Here is a 7,876-nt window from a genome sequence, read left to right as displayed (position 1 = left end):
ATGGCGCTCATTTAACTTTGATGCTCAAAGTGGCCACCATCATCTGCAATGCACATCTGGACTCTGGACAGCATACTGTATCTTGCTGCACGTTATGCAAAATGGTAGGTGACACGTTTGCACAAGCATCTGTAATACGTCATTGTAGGTCCTGCAATGTTGGTGGAGGGGTCGCATACACCTGCTGTTTGATGTGAACTCACAGAAAGACGTCCCATGGGGTCAGGTCAGGTGAGCGTGGCCACTCCACGCAGCCACCATACCCAATGACTTGTAGGAAGGTCTCCATGAGGTATCGCTTCACGTCTGCAGCCTTGTGAGTTTTACACGTTCTAATCATAGCATTTCTGTATGCAAGGTGTCGATTCGTATTGAATTGATGATGCCCTACAACTTTGTAATTCACTTTTTTTCTCTATCTCGTTCCATTTTCGAGATAAAAATGATAACCACGTTGTTTTCCACCAGGTGGCGCTACAGGTGGTTTCATTGTGTAGCGTATGGCTACTTTACTATACTTAGACACCACTTCTATGCCTAAAGCTGCCGCCGTTCTCAAGTTAATGGCGGTGGACAGGATATGGGTGGACACACTGTATAGAGGACTATGGGGATGCAGTATAATATATGGAGGACTATGGAGTGCAGTATAATATATGGAGAACTAGGGGGTGAATTATAATACATGAAGGACTATGGGAGGTACATTATCATACATGGAGGACTATGGTGATGCATTCTAATATATGAAGGGTTATGTGTGACCCATTATACTATATGGAAGGCTATGTGAGGGCCATTATAGTATTTGGAGAGCTTTATGCGAGGGGGACAAAGATAAAAACATGGGATCGAAAAGTTTTGTGCTAAGGGAAAGAGACTCTTTCCCTCAGCACCCAGCTTTCCAATATTCTGCTATACATCTTTCCCTCAGCATCCAGCTTTTCCATGCTCTGATATCATGGGAAAGGTGGGTGATGAGGGAAAGATGTATAGCAGAGCATGGGGAAGGTGTATGCTGAGGACAAGATGGATATCAGAACATAGCAAAGCTGGGTCCTGATAGAAAGAGGTATTTTAGATCATTGGAAATGAGTGCTGAGAGAAACGACCAAGTGTCAGTGACATTATCCCATATCCTGAGTGTCAGCGTAATTATCATGTACCCTGTGGGGTAAGGGGCCATGTCCAAACTTTGCTCTGGGACCCATCAAACTCTAGTTACGCCACTGATAACTCCTGTAGCTTTGTTGTATAGCTGTTTAGACTTTAAGTAAGAATGATTCTGTTTTAAATGAAAGGAGCACAGTATGTCTGTGCCTGGCACCTTACTGGAAGGGTGGGTGTATAAAGTGGATGAAACTCTCGGTCTTTTCTTTGTATCTCTCTCTCTCACCAGAACTGTAGGAAACATGTCTGCAGTGTCAGGGAGTATAATACTGGGGTTACCACCTGACATTACAGATTATATGATCACATTCACCTCAGACATCATATACTAATGTAGTATCAGCTCCTACATCATATATGGAATCAATATTACCTCAGAAATTCATGTAGCTACCCTGTCTCCTCATGTGTCGGCCACAACTTACCTGACGCACTGCAGAGGCTGCTCCTCTGTGACCTCCCTGTAAGGGTGGTGCAGGGCTCAGCCCACCCCAGACCTGCAGACTGGCTGTATACGGTGCTGTAGTATAATGTTATTTTGTAAGACATGTGTGTTATGGTAAATGGCCACAAGATGGCCACGGTGCGCTCAGCCACTTCCCTGGTGCTGCTAGGCAGGAAGGGGTTAGAAGGATGGAACACTGGGAACAAAAAGGGGAGACAGGGAAAAGGGACAGGAGAGTCCCCGAGAGGAGTGAATAGACACCCGCACCTGTGGGAGGTGTGAGTAGAAGTCCCCAAGTAGAGTTAATTTAGATCCTCAGGATCATATCCCAGCGCCAGGCACATGGGGCCCTGGTGAGAGGTGGGCTGACCAAACCACATCCCGAAAGGATGAAGTCCGGATGGCCTGGATGGTGGCACCCCCTGGCTGTATACCCGAAGAATCTCCTCTCTAGGCTGAAGGTCAGTGGGCTCCTCAGGAGTAGGAGTAGGTCCTGACCAACCGGAACAGAGGAACACTGTCCACAGGTACCCCCGTCACTGGTTATAGCTATCCCTGTGGGTGGGATACTGACCCCTAAGAGGACTTTGATTCTCGACAATATTTTTAAGGACAAAAGGCACTCACCAGGCTTACTTGTTAAAAGAGACTTTATTTCCATATCGGATTTACATGTGAAGGCGATGGGGAGGGGGTACACAAGGCACGACGGACAATGGCCCTTTTTGCGTCTGTACACGACGCTTCCACGGGTCCACCTGTCCATCAGAACAGCTAATATTAGCAAACACAAGACCTCCAAAGGGTATAATGCCATCTACAAAAACTTTGGTATCCCAGTTTCAACAGTGCTCAATGTTATTAAAAAGTTTGGCAAGCGTGGAACCATCAAGAACCTCCCTGGACGTCAGAGGAAGAGGAAAATTGACAAGAGATGTCTTCGAAGGTTGGTGCGAATTGAAGGAACAGAAGGAATGGAAGAAACCATTGCTGAAGAAAAGACATTTTAAGGAATGACTGATTGCTGCCAATGACTTCCTTAACAAACCAAAATCCTTCTGGGAAAATGTTCTGTGAACAGATGAAACAAAATAGACCTTTTTGGCAACACAAAGCAACAGTTTGTTTACAGATGATGCAATGAAGCTTATAAGGAAAAGAACACTCTACCAACAGTTAAGCATGGTGGAGGATCCATAATGCTGTGGGGCTGCCGTGTTCTATCTGGTACTGGAGGCATTGAACATATCACAGGAATCATGAAATCAGAGAATTATTAAAAGATTTTAGAGTGAAATGTCCTTCCCAGTGTAAGAAAACTAGGTTTGCGTCGAAGATCATGGGCCCTCTAGCAAGAAAATGACCCAAAGCACACATCCAAAAGTATACAGGAATGGTTTAAAAAAAAAATGGACTGTTTTAAAATGGCCAGCAATGAGTCCTGACCTCAATGCCATTGAAAATCGTTGGGGTGAGCTGTAATCTGCCATTGGGAAAAACAACCCTGCAAACATTCAAGAGCTTGAACAAACGGCAAAGGAAGAGTGGGAGAAAATATCAGCTGAGAAGTGCAAGAAGCTTATAGGTTGCTACTGGAAATGTTTGGAGGCTGTCATCAATGCCACAGGGTGTGCAACCAAATATTAATGAGGGGGGCAACCAAATACTAATTAGGGTTGCCTTTATTGCTGCACATGCTGTTTATTCTGTTTCCTCTTTGAAATTGCAAAATGTAAGTTGACAATGTTTTATTGTTATATTACTTTGGACCACTAATTATAAATTCTGAGGATATAACTTTGATACAATATTGTTTATATCTGAAGATATTGTACAGTCTATGAAAAACATGAAGGGGTACTAACAATGGTGAGCAGCACTGTATGACTATATGCGGCTAATACTAGACCTATATTATATATTTCTTACTATTTATGGGGACCACGGGGGAACACTATTCTCCTTAAGGAGACTTTTCAAGCCAGTCTGGCTGCCAAGTTAGAATAGTGTTCCCCCTTGGCCCCACATAGCTTTCTCATGAGCCAGATCAGACACCCCCATACTTTGCACTGACGAGGGGCAAGCACCCCGAAACACCGTGTCTGCAAATTGGGATTCTGATCTGGCTTATATATCCTGAGTCATATTGCAAAGGATTGTTAAAAATCCACTTGTGACTTTTAGGATCGCTACTTCCAATAGGTGGCGCTGTGCTAGAGTTTGTCTCCTTTACTGGAGAGACAATTTGAATATTTCTTAGAGGGGCGTGGCAGCTATAAGTCCCCTTACTTGGCAGCCAGACTGGCTTGCAAAGTCTCCTTAAGGAGAATAGTGTTCCCACGTGGTCCCCACATAGCTTTCTCATGAGCCAGATCAGACACCCCCATACTTTGCACTGACGAGGGGCAAGCACCCCGAAACACCGTGTCTGCAAATTGGGATTCTGATCTGGCTTATATATCCTGACTCATATTGCAAAGGATTGTTAAAAATCCACTTGTGACTTTTAGGATCGCTACTTCCAATAGGTGGCGCTGTGCTAGAGTTTGTCTCCTTTACTGGAGAGACAATTTTACTATTTATGTGCAGTTGAGGATTAGAGAGCATTTCCTGTCAGTATCCAGAGGAGCAGACAGTCTCAATTATTATACCATATAATACAGCATCATCCATCACTGACTACAGCCATCAATATGATGGGATTTTTTCCAGTATCAACCTGTTGTACACTTTGGTTGTAAACTGTAACTTATATCTACGAGCAGTGTTTCATCCTCACTTATCCTACATACCGTACGTTTCTTGAGCTGTTTGCAGAGATTAAAGAGTTAAAAAAAATTGTTTGAAATATACAATATCTACATTTTCAATTACATTTCAGAATAAACTGCAATGTGGATACACTCTTTTTAGTCATTATATGGATCTATATAATACATACAGTGCTTTGCGAAAGTATTCGGCTCCCTTGAATTTTTCAACCTTTTCTCACATTTCAGGCTTCAAACATAAAGATAAAAATTTTATTGTTATGGCAAAGAATCAAGAACAAGTGGGACACAAATGTGAAGTTGAACAGCTATCACAAGATATCGCAGCTGCGACGGGGCGGGGACTATCGTGCTCGGCATCGCTACCATAGGCTTGCGATGTCGTAGTGTGCAAAGTACCCCTAAGGCCAGAATCACACTTGTGAGGGACTCTCACAAATCTCGCATCGCATTACCCGGCACAGCCGTACACTCTCCAGACAGGAGCGGGTCAGCTGCATGTACTTATATGCAGCTGCACACTCGTGTCTGGAGAGCGTCAGGCCATGTGGGTGATGCGATGCGAGACTCGTGATCTGGTGATGGCTGTGAAGCTTGGCAAGCTCGCACATGTACCATGCCTGACTCACGTGCTCAATTTAGTGGTTTAGCGGTTTCTGAAAACCTACCCAGATTTGCCTGAGCTACTTGTCAAGAATGATACACCACATGTGCACCCTTGTCTGCAAGTCAGCTACAGCTGCCACTAGTCTGGCAGTGCTGCAGCAGTCCTTCTAAGTGCCAGCACTCTGATTGGTGTGAGACGTGGCCATATGCTGGACCTCAACACTACAAATGTTGGCAAGGTTATGTGACCAGCAGAGAGCAGTAGTTGAATAGCAGCTACAACATGCCCATCAGTATTGCGGTCATTCCCTGTACATAAGAACCAATTAGTGGCCATGGATGTCTGACATTTGTGCTGTTCTCCAAAACATTCAGGAATCAAACAAGATGGTGAGCAGTGATTACGTCATAATCAGCATAATCAACCCGCTTCTGTGTCTACTCAAACACTCACTGCTTACAATTTAAGGGGAAACTTTGCTTGTGCACTAGGTGGAGATGTAGGAAGAAATTTGAGATGAGGGAGACACACACCAGGTCTAACAGAGGCAGGGGAACACCATCAAAGGTCAGGGACAGTTTCATTAGATCCTCCAAGCATTCAGGCCCGGATGCACAGGATACTCTGACAAGGAGGGAAAGGTTTTTTAAGCTGGTGAAGGAATACCTCGCCAACCATACCAGTGTCCTCCATGATTCCTCTTTGCTGTACAATTATTGGGTATCCAAGAGGGACACATGGCATAAACGGTCCATCTATGCTTTGGAGGTGCTGGCCTGCCCTGCCACTAACGTTTTCTCAGAATTTTTCTTAGTGCTGCCAGTGTCATAGTGGCTGGTAGGTGCGTCTGTGATGCCCTGGACTAGCCAGGTAGTCACATACTTACCAACACACACACACCCCAACCCTAGACAGTAACAACAGTCAATGAAAAATCCTTGTTGCCTCCCTCCAGAGTCTGATGTCCACACCAGGTGGGGCGGAGCCAGGCGGTTGGCCCCGCCCACCAAGGAGTTAACAGGCCTGGAGGCGGGAAAAGTGTCAGTTCAGTCTTGGAGGTGAAAGTGGGAGGAGTAAACACTTGAGGTGTCTGGGTAGGAGCCCAGGCACTGACAGTAAGGTTGGCAGATGGTGGTGGCCATCTGCCGGAGTTGGTGGAACTCCACAGAGCCGTAAGGACCGGGATCGGCCATCGGCCCGCCGTACCGGACGGGGGAACAGAGTGAAGCTAAGCACACAGGCAGGGCCATCGGACCCCGACCAGGCTTGGAGCCGCTGTCAATAGTCAAATCCGAGTGTGACAGGAACCCCAGGGGTTTCCTAACAACCAAGTCCCGATTGAAGGCAACCATCCACCCAGAGAGGATATACAGCCACCGCCACAGGCTAGAGATCCAAGGGCCAGCGCCTGCGGGCAAAACGGGCTCCTACGGCACCTATACGCCGGGGAGCGGACTACCGGTGGGCAACCACAGGAGTCAGAACATTTCTAAAAGGTGCAGGGAAAGACAGCCACCATCAGCCGTCCGGGGAGAGCACAACAACAACACTGCAGCCGGCTGTGGGACTTGTCCATCCGGCCGTTTTGGTTTACCAACGACTCTGTCAGTGATTGTCTGAGTGAGTACACCAGTGCCGTCCGGCACCGCGCCGCGCAGTCCCTGCACCCCAGCCATCCGGCCTCCCCGTTACACCACCGGGCCCCGGGATCACCAACCCCCTACCCACGGAGGGGACAACATCCTAGCTGCACCCTACCATCTCTCCCGGGATCCCCGTTACCAGCAGCGGTGGTGCCATCATCACCATGTCCCGTGGGTGGCGTCACGAACAATCTCCCTAACCAAACCATCCCTTTTCACTCACGGGCGAGGAGCGCTGCTTGAGTCCCCGGGTCCGGTCCACCGCTCGAGCCACCGAGCAGCAGCAGCAAAAGCTCCAGACCCGAGCATAGTGACACGACACATCCGCCTGTCAACTTAAAATGCTGATGTTGCACCCCTGAGGCTCTGGTCACCACAGGGTACTGCACCTCAGTTAAGGTGTGGTATCCATCTCAGGTAAGGGGGGGGGGTTAATCACTGGTGTTCTACATTCACACTTTACATACAGTTTAGGAGCCTTCACTGTAGCCAGCCACCTGGGGGGACAGGGTCCACTTGGGGGTAAAGGTAGGCACAACACACTCATACAGACAGACAAATCGGGACCATCGTTCTGACAAGACACCTCTGGAACTCTTGGACTTTACTAGGCCAGGGGCTTGGAGCGGGAGCTCAGCCAGAGTATCTAACTGCTGAGGGGGGACATCCTAGGAAAAGGACACTCTCTCTCTTTCTCTCTTCAAACACCGGTGGTGGCCCCTTACTTGCTTGGGATTGACCGGAGACCATGACAGCAGAGAACAGCACCTGGGTGCAGCTTTAAATCAGTGAGTAAAAGAACCTGGAACCGCAGTTGCCTACTCAGACACTGTTTCACGACGCCGTCGCCCTGCGCTTCGGCGCTCCCAGGGGACTGCCAAACCCTTTGTTATCCACCCGAGGCCTCCACAGCCTGTGGGGAGTGACACCATCCCAGCTGCCATAACACCTGCCCCGGTGAGGAATTCTGCAGCAGCGGCTAATCCCCGGCCGCATACCACAGGTGGCAACATGACAAACTCTCCCAATCACCCCACTTCCCCTTCATTTACTGCGCACCTCAGGGCAACGGAACCGGGCAAGGCCACCCGTGACATCGCTTGACCCGACCCGCAATGGCCTGGCAACGAGTAGGTTAACTACCAGCCCCATGGGGCGCTGCACTGACAAGCTGACTTTTATCAAAATAAACAAAGCCTACATTGGCCCAGACTTCTCAACCCCACCAGGTGACAGCAGT

This window comes from Anomaloglossus baeobatrachus, chromosome 2 (genome assembly GCF_048569485.1).
Source record: "Anomaloglossus baeobatrachus isolate aAnoBae1 chromosome 2, aAnoBae1.hap1, whole genome shotgun sequence".
NCBI classification, from domain to species: Eukaryota; Metazoa; Chordata; class Amphibia; order Anura; family Aromobatidae; genus Anomaloglossus; species Anomaloglossus baeobatrachus.
This window is presented reverse-complemented; position numbering follows the sequence as displayed.